Consider the following 7,168-nt stretch of genomic DNA (forward strand, 5'->3'; position numbering starts at 1 on the left):
CCCAATGTTTACTTCCCACTTAGAAGTGAGAGCATGCAGCATTTTGTTTCCTGTGCCCATGTTAATTACTTAGGATAATGGCCTCCAGTTGCATCCATGTTGCTTCAAAGGACATGATTTCGTTCTTTTTATGGCTGCATAGTATTCCATGGTACACATATATATACCATTTTATACATACACACACACACACACACACATACCCCAGGTTGATTTCATGTCTTTGCTATTTTGGATAGTGCTGAAATAAACATATGAGTGCAAGTGTCTTTTTGGTAGAATGATTTATTTTCTTTGAGATATATACCCGGTAATAGGATTGCTGGGTTGAAAGGTAATTCTGACTGAAGTTCTTTGAGAAGTTTTCAAACTGTTTTCCACAGTGCTTGAACTAATTTACATTCCCACCAACAGTGTATACGTGTTCCCTTTTCTTTGCAGCCTTGCCAGCATATGTTGTTTTTTGATTTTTAATAATAACTATTCTGACTAGTGTGAGATGGTATCTCATTGTGGTTTTTATTTGCATTGATAGACAATGTCTTTAAGGGAAAATATAATATGTGGAATAAAGTCCCAGCCTGGAAAACTCTATAACATCAGGGAAACAATCAGACAAATTGGAATTCACTCAATTCCATCAATAAATTAATATATGATTCATTTTATATTCTACTAGTTTGGCATGAGAGGTGATGTAAATGTATACCATTGAAATGGTATATATTCAACAAACATATTAGGAATAACTACCAGGAACCTAGCACTGCGGATTTAAAAATGAATAGAGTCATGGTTTGGCTTCTGTACTCAAAAAGGGGCTCAGTCTCAGTGATATGGTTTGGATTTGTATCCCTGCCCAAATCTCATGTTGAATTATAATCCCCAATGTTGGAGGAGGGGCCTATAGGAGGTGATTGGATTATGGGGTGGATTCCCCCCTTGCTGTTCTCCTGATAATGAGTTCTCACGAGATCTTGTTTAAAAGTACGTAGCACACCCCCTTCTCCTTCCTCTAGTTCTGGCCATGTGAAGATGTGCCTGCTTCTCCTTTGCCTTTCGCCAATGGTTGTACATTACCTGAGGCCTCCCCAGCCATGCTTCCTCTACAATCTGAGGAAATATGAGCCAATTAAACCTCTTTTCTTTGTGAATTACCCAGTCTCAGGTGTTTCAATATATCTGTGCTGGAGTGGACTAATATACTCAGACTACTTGTGCTAATCTCACATTTTGCACAGTTTAGATGAGCTGTTTTGTGGTTTGAGCTGACACTAGGGAAGCAGGTTCAGGTTTGGAAGAGTTTGTGGACTTGCACAGTGTCAGGGGAGGACAACGTGGAAATGTATATGGAAAGAGTATGAGAACTTGATTTAGAGGACTAGGCTCATCTCTTCTTGCTTGTATGACTTTGGAGAACATGCCTAGATTTTATGGGCCTTAGTTATCTTATCTGTAAAATGGAACTTATGCTAATACCCATTTTTATGTTACCATGGAGACTAATTAGATTATGAATAGGAAAGTGCCTTGTAAACTCTTTTAATACAAACATCATTTGGGACCTTTTCAACCTTGCTTCTCAATGGCTCCTCTGAGCTGCAGCATTGACCCAGATGTGTAATGAAATGTAATGAAATGTCTTTGTGAACTGCTCCCAAAAGAATTGACTGGCACCAAACATTTCATGTGGTCATGGGGAGGGGTAAAATCAACAACTTCTGACCATTTTAATGTTTTTTTATCCCTCTGCCCTAGATTTTTCCGGGAGCTCCATCTCTTTTGTCATCTGTTACATAAAATATCTCTCCTCATTTTGAGAAGCCTAGGTACTGAGACAACTTTAAGGTCCTGGGATTCAGCTTCCCTTCCAAGTGTTTTTCAGTAAGTTTTTCCAATAATATATCTTTTTTCATCAGCTGAATTCAGCCTATAACACCATAAAGTATTAAAACATATTTTATTGTTTTGTGCTGTTACAATTTTTTATTGTATTAAAAATACATAATATAAAATGTGCCATCTTAACCATTTTTAACTGCATAGTTTAGTGTGTTGAGTATATCCACATTGAGGCTGTTTCACATCGTTGTAAAACATCTCCAGCACTTTTTCCTCTTGCAGAACTGAAACTCTATAGCCATTGAACCACAACTCCCCTTTTCCTCCTCCCCCATTACAATTATTTGAAAAACGTTTTAGGGTAAGAGCAATGCTTGGGGTTGCTATTTGAAAAAAGATAATGTGATAAAGCCGGTCATGTGAAATGATTTTTAAGAATATGGAAAAATTGTCACGTACTAATTTGAATGAATGAATGACTGAGTAATGAAGGAAACATAATTATTCTCAGTTTGGTCTGTGCTCTCCCCAGGAAGAAATATGAGTGTGAGGTCAAATGTATTCTGCAACACAAGTAATTTTAGAAAGCACAAATCAATCTAGAGCCAAATCTTAATGTTATATCCAACTAATAATTGAATTGTGATGAACTTTCCAGTTCCACATTCATCTTTTCCTTAGACTCAGATGATCTTTGCAGGAATCAAATGATCCTGGGAGTTTTAGATGAGAATGATTTTAGCTGCAAAAGAAATTTACTTCAAAGAGAGGTAGCTGAAAGAGAGAACTTGAATATCTTGTGAGGCTTTTTCTATGTAATGACTGAGATGCCACCTAACAGCACCGTGTTTTACATGGTCCATGGGGTTATGCTCTCTGTAGGAGAGAAAATCTCTCTCAGCTCCCTATAAACTTTTGATAAATGACTGTCACTGGCTATACTTGGGTCATGAATGTGCCCCTGGGCCAATCTTGAAGCATGAGGTACTTTGATTGGACAGTCTGGGTCACATGCCTTCTGTTATGGTGAGGGAGGAAGGAATATGTGATTGACAATTCTGTCAGGTGAAGACTAAAAAAACAGATGTAAACTATAGGGCTTTTGTTTTTTCTTTAAGTCATTCTCTGGGCTGGAGAGGATTCACAGGGGCCCAAATCCCTAGAAATTCTGCTCAAGTGCCAGGATACTGATGTATTCCCTAGTTTGCTTTGTGAAGGTCACCAGCTCTGTTTTTAATTAAAAAAAAAAAATGAGCCTTTGAAAGATAATTATTTTAAAAGATGATGACTATTATCGTTACTATTATTATTTATAAATCTGAGTTTCTATTTTAAACACATCAATGGCAGTGTTTCATTGAGTTGGAAAACTCTGGTTTTGTGGTGTCCGTAAAATTTTACGGTGTTAGTACCTAAAATTGTCTCTTGAGTAATCTATACTTATGAGGAAGATATTATAGGTTTGAAAAAACACCTTTGATTTGTGGCTCTAGAAATATCCTGAAAACTTTCTAAAATATTCTCTAAATTATCCCTGCCTGGCCTACTATGCCTCTAAGGTCCAGCAAGTGTTAACTCTCACACCTCACCCCCAGTCCAGTAGCTCAGACAGTGAGAGTTTCAGCAGGTAGGATGAAATAGCCCCAGTTAGGTTTTTGCCTCTCTGCTTGTTGATTGTGCTATATATACTTGAAAGAGTCTTGCTCTGTCACCCAGGCTGGAGTGCAGTGGCATGATCTCGTCTCACTGCAATCTCTGCCTTGTGGGTTCAAGCCATCCTCCCACCTCAGCCTCCCGAGTAGCTGGGACTACAGGTGTCCACCACCACACCTGGCTAATTTTTCTATTTTTTGGTAGACATGGGGTTTCACCATGTTGGCCAGGCTGGTCTCCAACTTCTAGCCTCAAGTGATCTGCCTGCCTTGGCCTCCCAAAGTGCTGGGCTTACAGGAGTGAGCCACTGTGCTGGGCCTTTGCTTCATATTGTTAGTCCTAACTCTGACATCTGAATTCAGATTTGCAGTTCCTTCTATTCTAATGGGCTCATTAGAAATTCAAGATTAGTTACCTGGGGGACCAATTAATCTAATTGTGGAGCTCCATGCTGCTCAGGCCATTGACATGCAGTTTCATCTGAAATGAAGTAGTTATGAGCTTCTTCTAGCTACCTAGATACAGACCTGGGGAAGTCAAGCTTTGGTAGAAATGATGGTAGGATATTATGTATATTTGCCATGGTGCAGGGAAGAATATGGTCTTTGGGTATAGTCAATCACAATCACAAGGGTACATGTAGAGGGATTTTCACTGAGACATTGTTTTTAATAGTGAAAGCTTAAAAACAATTTAACTCTCCAATGAGAGAAGATTGGTTCAATAAATTATGGTAGTATTCACACAACAAAATCATTGTATAAGTAAAAAAATAAAAAATGAGGAAGCAGACATGTTTATGTATGTATTCATCAATGTAAAAATATATGATTGGGTTATTTATTAACTTACATAGTTAATAAGTTGATATGTATGGTATAATTTCATTTTTTTTGACTAGTGTATCTTTTGTCATTTTATAGCTCCCCACCGCAGCTGCCCCCACCCTTCCCTTCAGTGACGATGTTTGCAGGCTTCAGGGGGACCGGGAACAAAGCTGGGGCCTGGGAGCCCCACTATGCTACCAGCCAGGGAGAACTAGTCACAATTACAAATTATCACAACGATTAGCGCCTGTACTTGGGGGAGCTGCAAATTGAGGCGGCTCCAACTCCTCATTGTAAGGGCGTCTATTTGGCGGTGACCTTGCTCTGGAGACGATGATATTCCTTCAGCCTGAGGGAATTGATGTTGATGAACCCGGTGGCATCAATTGGCTTTAATCACCCTGCACGTTCCTGCTCACCAGCTCCTCGTTGTAGAGAGATAGTGGGGACTCCCGGCCAAGGATGTACACCTGGCCCTTCAGTAGGGACACCTGGCCCTTGAGTACGGACACCTGCACTTTCCCTTCCACTCGCTCCTGGGACTTGGCGATGCAGCGACGGACAGACTCACACTCAGGGCTGTGCCAGAAAGCCAGCGACCAGTATACACCAGCTCAGTAAATTTCAAGCCCAGGCTTTGTTTGATTTTGTGCACTTCCCGGTCCATGGTGAAGGCCTTGGTGTCTAAATCAGCGCGGTAAAGGATGGTACCTGCTGGGGCCCCGTAGATACCTCGGGACTTCATTCCAATGAAGCGGTTCTCCACGATGACAATGCCCACGCCGTGCTTGCCCTCGACTTTGTTCAGGTACATGAAGAGCTCCAAGGCGGTCTGGAGGGTGGCACTATCCTTGACGTTGGTCACCTTCATGGGGACCCCTTTTCTGAACTCGATCTCGAGAATGTCAGGGATGTTGGGGGCTTTGGCCGGGTCCTGGGTCTTCGTGTAGAGACCTGGAGGCGCTTGGTTCTTGGGATTCTCCAGGATTCCAGCCTCGTAGCTGATGTGCATGAGGTTCTCGTCCATGCTCCACGGGTTCTTGGGAGTGGCCGGGATGGGAATCCCGCGTTGCTTTGAGTATTCCATCAGGTCATTGCGGCCCTTGAACCGGTTGTAGAATTCGGGCATTATTCAGGGAGCAATGACCTTTATCTGTGGGGGCCAGCGAGTAGCAGGTGAGCTCAAACCGGACCTGATCATTCCCCTTTCCCGTGGTGCCGTGGTACACATACTTGGCCCCCTCCCGCTGGGCGACTTCCACTTGTTTGCAGGCGATGCAGGGCCTGGCCAGAGAGGTGCCCAGGAGGTAGCGGTTCTCATACAGTGTGCTGGACCGGATGGCCAGCCAGATGAACTCCACAAACTCCCTGCTGACATCCTCAATGAACACTTTTTTGGCCCCAGGCTTCAGTCTTCCTGGCTTCCTGAAAGTCTTCCTTCTGGCCAATGTTGGCCAGGTAAGCAATGACGTCATAGCCTTGTTCCTTCAGCCACACAAGGATGCAGGAGGTGTCCAGGCGGCCACTGTAGGCCAGAACCACGGAGCCTTTGCTGGACATACTGTCTGGAGTCTGTCTCCACAGTGCAGTGAACCGCTCGGGCAGCCGTGGCAGGCGACAGAGCAGGATAATTTCATTTTTAGACAAATAAATGGGTTTATTTATTTGTGCGTATTTTTAGAGATTAGAGGTGAGAATTTGGTATTGCTGTAATGGTGTTATGGTCAGGGATGCAGGGCTGTGAAGATTGTCATGCTGATCATGTGTCTTTCTCAGGGGGTTACCAGCCAAGCAAGTGATCCTCAAGGAATGATAGGAGATGGTATTGTTTATTAGTAACTGGATAAACACCTAGTTCACCTTGTGACCTTTCTCTTAAAAGATGGATAGAAGAGCATGGTTACATCCAGAGACTTTTACTTTAAGTGAAGCCTCCTGCGTCCAGGGTGGCTGGGTAAACAGAGTATACCCCTGCCTATTTAATTATAGTTACAGAGTAGATAGGACACACACACACACACGAACAACTCTCTTTGTATTCCTTGGTTTTCTTATCACCGAGTCATAGAAAGAAGTGAGCCAAAGGAGGACTTGGGGTCTTTAAGGAATAATAACTTGGTCCACCAGTTAAATATGGCCAAGTGGTCATTCTGAACTCTGGCCTATCAAATGACAAATGATCTCTTCCTAAGAGATGTTCAAGTGGGGGTATGTGTGGGGTTAGTTGGGAGAGAAGCAGAAGGGTACATGCGTTTTTCTCAGAGTATGCATGTGTAGAAGAAAGATTGAAACTATTTGCATCAAAATGCCATAGTACTTTTTTTATGGGCGGTGGGATCACAGCTGATTATAATTTGTATAAATTATTGATTGTCTATACTTTCTAAGTTTCTTCAGTGAACATAGATGTCTTGTATAATAAAAAGCCATTCATAAAAGTTCAGCTTTAGTGTCATTTTAAGTAAACACTCCCACCTTCCATAACTAAACTCTCATATTTACATCAGCATGACAGTTTGCCTCTAATCATCTAGTGGCACTCTGAAAAGCTCCTTCCTTTTTCAACAGGAAAGTTCCTTTAGCACATTGTTCAGATAAGGCTTAAGCGAGATCTTATGAGCTCTGATTGGAACCGTTGCTGAATGGCCGTAATGCTGCTGTGCTGATGTGCCTGAGATGTGAGCACATACGAGGAAAATTATAACTTGATTGGAAACTTCAGGAGAGGCCACTGGGAGAAAGCAGCAAACCAATAATAATGATAATCAAAGTTCACGCTGAGCTAGGGCTCGCTGTGTAGCAGGGCCTGGTAAAAGCTCTACTTAACCAATTTGGTCCCCGCGACT

At 42.2% G+C, this 7,168-nt stretch overlaps 1 pseudogene; it reads right to left on the bottom strand.

The window, feature by feature from the left end:
• Positions 1–4,625: 4,625 nt before the first annotated feature.
• Positions 4,626–6,338, bottom strand: LOC110742334 (annotated as a pseudogene).
• Between the last annotated feature and the right edge of the window lie 830 nt (positions 6,339–7,168).

Source organism: Papio anubis, chromosome 12, assembly GCF_008728515.1.
Source record: "Papio anubis isolate 15944 chromosome 12, Panubis1.0, whole genome shotgun sequence".
In the NCBI taxonomy this organism is placed as follows: Eukaryota; Metazoa; Chordata; class Mammalia; order Primates; family Cercopithecidae; genus Papio; species Papio anubis.